Here is an 8,874-nt window from a genome sequence, read left to right on the forward strand (position 1 = left end):
TATAAGTAGTACTAAAACAGTTAATCTCTAACGTACTAACCCCCAGGTTTAGAAAACTTGTATAGCATAATAAGTAATAGGTTTTCCGAGAACCATTGCATGCCATAAAACCTTTCATAAGACATATATCATATATAGTGTGCTAATTAGTGGTATCATACTCACCTGAAGGTAGGACATTCGCCCATAGGCAAAATAGTGACCACTAGATAAGCACAAAAACATTGTATATAATCTTTCCAAACATAAGTACATATATCTCAACAGAGCTCAGTAGCTCAAACATCATATCACAAAACATCTTCATAGTATATAGTCATCCATCATATATACTACAAAGAACATGAAATCGATAAAGCATGGTATTCCAAAATATTCTCAGTAAAGCATGATATCTCATAAAAAGTAAAATTTAATTTACTCATAAAACGTTCCATAAAACGTAACCAATAAATCATGTTTTTCATATATGCATTTCTAATAGCAAAATTATTCATTTTGGAAGGGGTCCACTCACATATACTCCATCGTTGAAGAGCTGTGTGAAATGTGAGGGACAGAAACACCGCTATTAATCGTACCTAAGCACATAAAGGGTCCAATTAATAAAACTCTACCATAACGATTCAATTTCGAAAAGCGGACATAATAAATGGATTCAAAACGTCGAAAAAACATATGAGGGACCTCAGGTACCCCCACGCGCCACCCACGCACTGGCCATGGCTCTAGGATCCGACTGGGTCTAGGCTGGATCCTGGTCGAGTTTGGTTCCATTTGGGTTGGGCTTGGGTTATCTGAGTTGGGCCTCAAGGTTGGGCCTAGGTTTAGGTTTGAGTTCAAATAAGGCCGAATGCCTTGGTTTTGGGCTTTATGGCTATTAGACTTGGGCTGGGTTTAGTAGGCCGAAGTCCATGGCTAAAAAACCTGGGCTGATTTAGTTGGGTCTGGGTTTGACCCATTTTCGGGTCGAGTTGGCCAAACTAGACGGAGAAGGAAGCCCGAGCTTCTAGAGCTTCATTCAACTCCGATTCTCCACACTAACATGCGATATACCCACCAAAATGAAGACCACCAAGAGTAGATTAGGGTTTTACCTTTTGTTTCCCAAGTGGTGGCCGGAGTTGGCCAGGAAGTCGTCTGAAACCCACAGCTCACGCGGGGAACCTGGGTTTGGTTTCCTTCCCACGTCAAGAGGTCGAAAGGCTCATCGAGGAGGGTTGGTGGTTTGTGGTGTCGTTGTTGGTGTGTGGTGCTCGGGGAAAAGGGATGCAGCGAGGGAGAGAGATGAAGAGAGTGAGCTGAGAGAGAGAGAGAATTGGGGGAATCAGAGAAAAAGAGAAAAGTGAAGGAGAGAATGAGAGAGCTGAGTTGCTTTGGGCTGGGGGGACAAAAACCAAAGGTGGGCCCATTGGGCACACCAAACAAGACCCAAAAGCAAACGTATTTCAAAATATCTAGCCCAAAGTGAAAATTATGAAAATACCATTTCGTTTCATAAATTCCGAGATGGGTGGTTACAAGTCACCACTCACAGGAGTTAATGAGTCAGTTACCAATGTTAACATGTTTTCATATTAAATTGTTTCTCTACGGTTCCTTTAATCCATACAAGCTTTTTTAATAAAAAAAATATTAATTGTATCCTTTAGTTTATGTTCTTGATAAAATTGTTTCTTTACCATTCATTTAACCCATACAACCTTTTAAAAATAAAATATTAATTGTATTCTTTCTAGTTTATGGATATTTCTATTTTGAATTTTATCTCTTCCAAATTTTCAATATAAGTATAAGTTTTTAAGTGTAAACAGACACTTATTATTATGATATATAATAAATTTACTCAAATTCAACTAGTCCGCCTAGGCACCTGCCTAGGAGCTAGGCCCCCTTCCGCCATCCGACTAACGCCTAGCGTTTTTTTAGAACCTTGGTTGAGCCAAACTCTTATTAGGTACCAAGTCTCAGGTGAGCTCACAGTGCACAATTTCTTTTAATTCGGGATTGGCGACGAAGGGTTTTGGCAAGATGACTAAGGGGAAATTGGGATGATTAAGTTACAGGGGGTTAATTTGTGTAATAGAACATTTGAACCACCATTGCAGAGGTAAAATGCATAGTATGGGACATGCATGTCCACGTGCTTTATTATACAAATTAACGGGTTGGGTAAAGGATATTAAGTCGGATTGCATTCACGCATTCACGCATTGACATTTTAATTTATATAACTAGTTACATGTTATAATTGAATTTTGTGTTTCCATAACACTTAATTTAGTTTAATCAATTTACTGTTATAAGGTTATGTCCTTACTGAGCTGTAAAAGCTCACCCCTTGATTGTTACACAAGTTTACAAACTAGACTGTCAAGAGGGTGGGTGGGCTGAGGTCGAACTATATGTGAGGCTAGAGTTTGTATTTATTTATTTTTTAGCCTTGTAAAGAGTTCTAACATCTATTTTTAAGAGGAATTAATTTTCCATACTGTTTTAGTGAGTTTTTATTTACTTATTTAATTTTTAGCTCACATTCCGGATTTGGTTTTTTCTACCAACTTTGGTCTGGGGCATGACATGGATCCTTCCAAAATATTATATTATGAATTCCAAGTACTTACGAATAGTTGTTTTATGCTGAATTTACAAGATGGTAACAATATCATCTCTCAAACTATTCGTAGCATTACTAGAAAAATAGAGTCAATTTATTGAAATTAATCTTTTGGCCAAAAAAAGAAGAAAAATTACTGAGGTTGTCCATGATGCTCTTTGCTATACTATTATTCGATCCGTATACTTGCGAAACACTAAAATTTGAAGCTTAATGAGGTAAGTTTAGGTTATCTAATTTTTGCAACAACCACCACCGGTCCATGCACGACTCGGGTTGTTAAAAGAATCCCCAAACCCACCCGTTACCCATTTATTCTGCTCCATAACCTTTCCATTAAGGTCGGGTACCCGTAGGGAACCAAACCCATGGAACTTTTTGCCACCCCTACTTATTATGTAAATATTGTTTATTGTAAGTAAGGATGACAAAAGAAAAACGAGGATATGATAGGTATTTTCAAAAGAGCAAGCCATCTTATGTTAATAATACTATAGATGATATGTATACCATAGAACTCAAGCTCCAAGTAGTTGCTAAATTAATACAATGTCGACCACTCGTCTAGACCAATTTTTTCTTTTTGAATGTCATCATTGAAATATCATCCTTATAAAAATTCATTCAACTTGAGAAGTGTTTAGCTATCTAACAAGACGTCCATGATGAAAAGTTAATGTTGGTAGTGTGATAACAATTCATTCTATAACCTTATCACGGTGTTTAGACCCGTTTTTCCGCCGTCGGCTTATGTGGTCTTGGGCGTTGGATGGAGGAACTGTTAAGATAATTTTTTGTTATTATTAATAATTTATAGTATTCTAATTTTTTGTTGATAGATGGGAAGTTGGAACATCACAAGTCAAGGTCCCACGAGTTGATGTTAACGTGTGCTTTTATCACATAGGCTAAATGAATTTGGTCCTTTATGCAACCAGATTATTTTTGTAGAAATTTGCGTGAGGTCTCGAAATAATAAGGGGATAAAGTTCTAGGAGGTATAGTGCAATCGAAATTGTTTCTACAGCATATCATCCAAGGCATGCATGTTCCTATAAATACAAAGCTCTGCAACATCGAAAGGAACTTCAAGTCAACACACAAATAAATGCTTTACCCAAAACCCTTACTCTATGCGAAACCTTCTTATACCCAAAAAAAATACTAACTGCTCTACTAACACGTCATCACATATTTAGTTTGGTTAAACATCGTCATCACATATTCAGTTTGGTTAAACATCACTAGATTGACAAACCAACACAAATTTAGTTTGGTTAACCATTACTGGAGCCTTAGAACTAGCTCAGTCTAGGAGTTTCTTTAGTTTGGTTAAACAACACGTACTCCTCGTTTGACTGGTTATGTATCCCAAGTCTCAGCTGAAGAATAGTACTTTTTCAGTTCTCTCAATGGAGTGAGGTGTTCTATGATTGATTATTCACAAGGATCATTCAGAGTCTGACATACAAAATAAATTTCACCATAAAAGCGCTCATTTCCTTTTAGTATTTTTGTCCATACAGTCTGATACTGATTCAGCGCATATTTTCACAAATATAGTTGAGGTAGCCTACCCTGGTGTAGAAGATTGAACTTCGTAGCAGAGGCATAACCTTATCTTCAAGTTTTAGAACTCAATGCCGAGAGTGCTCCTTCCTCGTTCGAGGTCGCTTGGTGTAGAAATTGGCGGTGTGTTTCACATCACACCACCACTTCCATCATATTCGCTCGACCGAGCTCGATAGGGAATTGGCACGCCTGCATCACCAATCATCCATAAAAGGATGTAGTTAGCTTTTAGAGTACTTTGGCCTAGTCTGTGCAGTGGCGGAGCCAGGATTTCGGGTTAGGAGGGGCCTCTCACAAATATTAAAAAAAATTAAATCAATAGTAGTTACAAAACTGTTAACCAAAACATCATAGTATGTATATGAAAAGTAACCAAAATTCAAAATAACATAGCATTGATAATATTACATATTCCCAATAATTAAAATAATTGTCCTCGACGAGTTTTCATATTTTGAAACCGTTGCATGATAGCCTCGTCCTCTATACTATTAAAAATATCCTTTTCAATATAAGCAACCAAACAATCGTTCATCCACAAATCACCCATTTGATTGCGTAGGGTGTTCTTAACAATGTTCATAGCAGAAAAGACTCGCTCTACACTTGCTGTTGCAACCGGTAAGATGAGTGCCAGTGTCAAAAGCAAGTACACTAACGGATAAGTATGATCTTTCTTGGTTCCAACCATCTTTTGTGCAAGATCACTAATTCCTTTCAAATCTGCAAACTCACTATTAGAGGTCATGTCCCAAATATAATTCTCAAGCTGTTCTTTGAGTAACTCAAGATCGTGCTCTGAAAAATCACTTGGATAAAATTGGGCAAGACGCATCAATTTTTCTTTGTCAAAGGCAGAGAAAGAATTACTTGGACTTAAACATGCCACGCAAAGAAGTAGTTCAGTATTCTTCTCAGTAAATCGATCATTTAACTCAGTGAGTTGTTTATCTATGACATCGGTGAATAAATCAACCCGATAATGGTGCACGTTTGTGATGGGATGAGCTTTTCGGTTTGGTCGCTCTCCACTCGTAAAAATATCATCCATGCTAGGAATTTTAATACGATTCTTGTCACAAAAGGATGAAACTTCATCAAATAAGGATTCCCAACCACTTTCTCGCATCCTTTGCAATCTTCCTTTGCATATATTGACCAAGTTCATTGCATTCACAATATCTTGATCCTTCTTTTGCAATGCCTGCGATAAATCGTTTGTGATCCCCAAAACCTTTTTCATCAAGTGTAGACCAAAAATAAAGTTGAAAGATTGAATAAAAGTCAATAGAACCTTTGCTTCAAATTTTTTTTCAGAACTTGTTCCATCTTTTCTTACAATCTCAAGCACTTCTATCGTTGATGAGAACATGTGAGCCAAGCTGATTAAACAATTATAGTGAGAGCTCCATCGCGTGTCACTAGCCCGCTTAAGAGTAGTTTCTTGATTCAAACCTTGTCCACTTGAAAGCTCGTTATTTTCTAGTGCTTCCAAAACTACATGAGCATGTTTCTCTCTAAGAATATCACGACGCTTAGAAGATGCCACCACAATATTCACCACAGAAGAAACCATAGTAAAGAGATCTCCAATTTCAGAATTTTTTTTTTGCCACTGCTACTAGAGCTAATTGAAGTTGATGAGCAAAACAATGAACATAAAAGGCAGACTCATTCTCATTTAAAATTAGTGCTTTAAGGCCATTGAACTCACCTTGCATATTACTTGCCCCATCATAGCCTTGCCCACGCAATTTTGATATGCTCAATCCATGTCTAGAAAAGAAATCATCAATGGCTAACTTGAGTGAGGAAGCTTTAGTATCTACAACATGCTCAATACCTACAAAGCGCTCTATCACATGACCCTTATCCACAAAGCGCAATACAATGGCCATTTGCTCCTTTGAAGACTTGTCTCGTGATTCATCAACAAGAATGGAAAATAAAGAATCATTAATATCACTAGTGATTGCACTGATGATTTCATATGAAATAGCACTTGAGATGTCCTTCTGAATATCAGGTGATGTCAATTTCAAATTTTCAGGAGCATTTTCTAGCGTGACAGCCTTTATACCCTCATTATAATGACGTAGCCACCGTAGAATTTCAAGAAAGTTTCCTTGGTTGAGTGAATTTTCAGATTCATCATGCCCACGAAATGGAAGACCTTGTTGTAAGAGAATTCTACTAACACCAACTGATGCACCTAATCGAGTTCGATAATCAATTCGATCTTGGTCAGTTTGTTTTGAGATAACTGTTTCAATATGTTGTTTTTGGTTTAATAAGGCTTCACAGTTTCTCCAAGCATTATTATGAGAACTATTAGGTCCTCCAACATGAATTTCTAGTTTCTTCTTGCACTTCCAATTCTTGAATCCGACTCCAACAAAAGTATCCCCACCAGATTGATCTCCAATATCAGGTTTGAAGAGATAACAACATAAACAATAGGCAGCATCCTGTGATGTGCTATACTCCAACCAATTAGGAAATTGAGTAAACCAAGCAGGATTGAACCTTCTAGGCTTTGTCCCAAAATTTGTGTAGGGAAATGCATGGGTTTTTGGTTGACAAGGTTTATTTTGGAGATAGGCTCTTCGAACTTGGTCTCGAACATTAGGATGATAACTCAAAATCGGTCTACGCAATCCAGGATCATACTGGAGAGTTTCCGAGTTAATTTCCATAGAATCCACACAAGTTTGTTTTGAACTACTTTCATTGTTCTTTGGACTCTTTGGAGACGGTTCTAATATCTCAGGTTGTGTTTTTCTTTTGAAATATCTTTCCATAACTGAAAAGTAAAAAAACATAGATTGACTAACTTTAAATTAAAAGAAATATGAACATATATGCTAATTTTACAAACTAAAACAAATTAGGCAATAGTTAAGAGAAATTGCAAGACATCAATTTAATCATAATTTATAAACAAAAAATTGTAACAGGAATTGAGAGTAAAATACATACTTTGGGTTGTTGACCAATTAACTAAACTTCAAGTCTTCAATGTCTTTTTTTGATGGAATGATGGAATAATGGAATTCTTTAATCTGCAAAAAAAAAAGAAAGTATTATTTGTTAAATTAATTTATAATTGTAGATAACAACATATATGAATTAATTGAAAATAACAACTTTAGAGATTCGAAGTTCATACCTTTGAGGATCATGGAAATTGAATTATTGAAGACTGATAAACTGATAGAAAACTGTGACATGCTATAGATGAGAGAAGCAGCAAGGTTGTGTACTACGGGTAAAAAGTACACGATCAACGGCAAAGAACTGAAAGACAATGGTGCTTCATGCAGGGGCCTCTTTAAAGTTCATGTACTGTTCCTGACTATTTTTTTTTCAGACTAGCAGCAGGTTGCAGTCGGCTAGGGCTAGAAATCCAAGAGTAAAAAAATACTAATTTTTAGTATTGGGGAAAGGAATGGAAGTGTTGGAAGTTGAAATAGATAGGTTTTAGGGTTAGACTAGATTACATAAATATGCTTAAAATATTTAAAGAGGGCCGGATATTTTGTCTAGAAAATTGGAATGGCTTAAGTGAAAGAGTCATAAAAAAAGTGATTAAAATAATTAAAATAATAAGTAGTACTAATTTTTTTTTATAAACAAAAGCAGGATGGGCCTAGGACTACTGTGGTCCTATGGTCCCTCCGCCCCTGAGTCTGTGTAATTTTTAAGGTCAACACATTATAATGTGACGTTTGGAAAAAAACTTTAACGATTATATTGTATTCTTATGTTTCTTGTAGTTAGTATCTTGTGTTAGTGTCACATTGAAACTTAACATCATATTGAAACATCATTAAAGATGAAAGTTTAAACATTAAGGTATGTGTCCAAAATAAAATAACGGCGATTTGTAGTTCCTTGACATCTACTAATAATATCTTATGTCTACATTGTAACAAGATGTCCATGCTATAATATTGATAACAATAGCAGTTTGTAACCTCACCGTTACTATACAACGTTGGACAATACACTTTGACAATTATAATGTAATTTTACATTTCTTGTAAGACATATTTGTCGATTTGCCCTCCGAATTTTTATATAGCTGTCAATTTTCTCCTGAACTTTTATAAATAGCCAATTTCTCCCTGAAGCTAGAGGTTAAAAAGTTTCATCCAATTTTCTCTATCTATTTTGATCATCCGAACAACACATGACAAATGTATATGGGCAAAAAGAATGGCAAATTGGATGAAAAATTTTAAAATCTAACTCTAGGGGGAAAGTGGCTATTTATAAAATTTTAGAGGGGTAATCGGCTAAAGTTAAAGTTCAGGGGGCCTGGGTGGAGAATTGACTAATTATAAAAGTTCAGGGGGTTAAAAATTAAAGTTTAGAAGAAAAATTGGCAGCTATATACAAGTCCAGAAGAAAAACCAACAAATACCTCTTTTATGACCTTCGTAGCCTTGAAATTTAATGTCATGTTGTGATCCGTTTAACATGAAGATTGTAAGTCTAAAAGTGAATAAATTAAATTAATTCTTTAATTTTATTAACCCAAGGTTACTCGTACCCTTGTTTTTATAAAGAGTATTGTAGAATTTCTTTATCGGAGTAAATGTTAGGCATATAACAATTTTATCACATTTTATTTTTTCTTATGCAATGACATCTTTGAGCCAAGCCATACAATGTTCTCCATA

The 8,874-nt window shown here is 35.8% G+C and overlaps 1 pseudogene; it reads right to left on the reverse strand.

The window, feature by feature from the left end:
- Positions 1 to 4,525: 4,525 nt before the first annotated feature.
- Positions 4,526 to 7,176, reverse strand: LOC103437573 (uncharacterized; annotated as a pseudogene).
- Between the last annotated feature and the right edge of the window lie 1,698 nt (positions 7,177 to 8,874).

Source organism: Malus domestica, chromosome 01 (genome assembly GCF_042453785.1).
Source record: "Malus domestica chromosome 01, GDT2T_hap1".
Classification (NCBI taxonomy): Eukaryota; Viridiplantae; Streptophyta; class Magnoliopsida; order Rosales; family Rosaceae; genus Malus; species Malus domestica.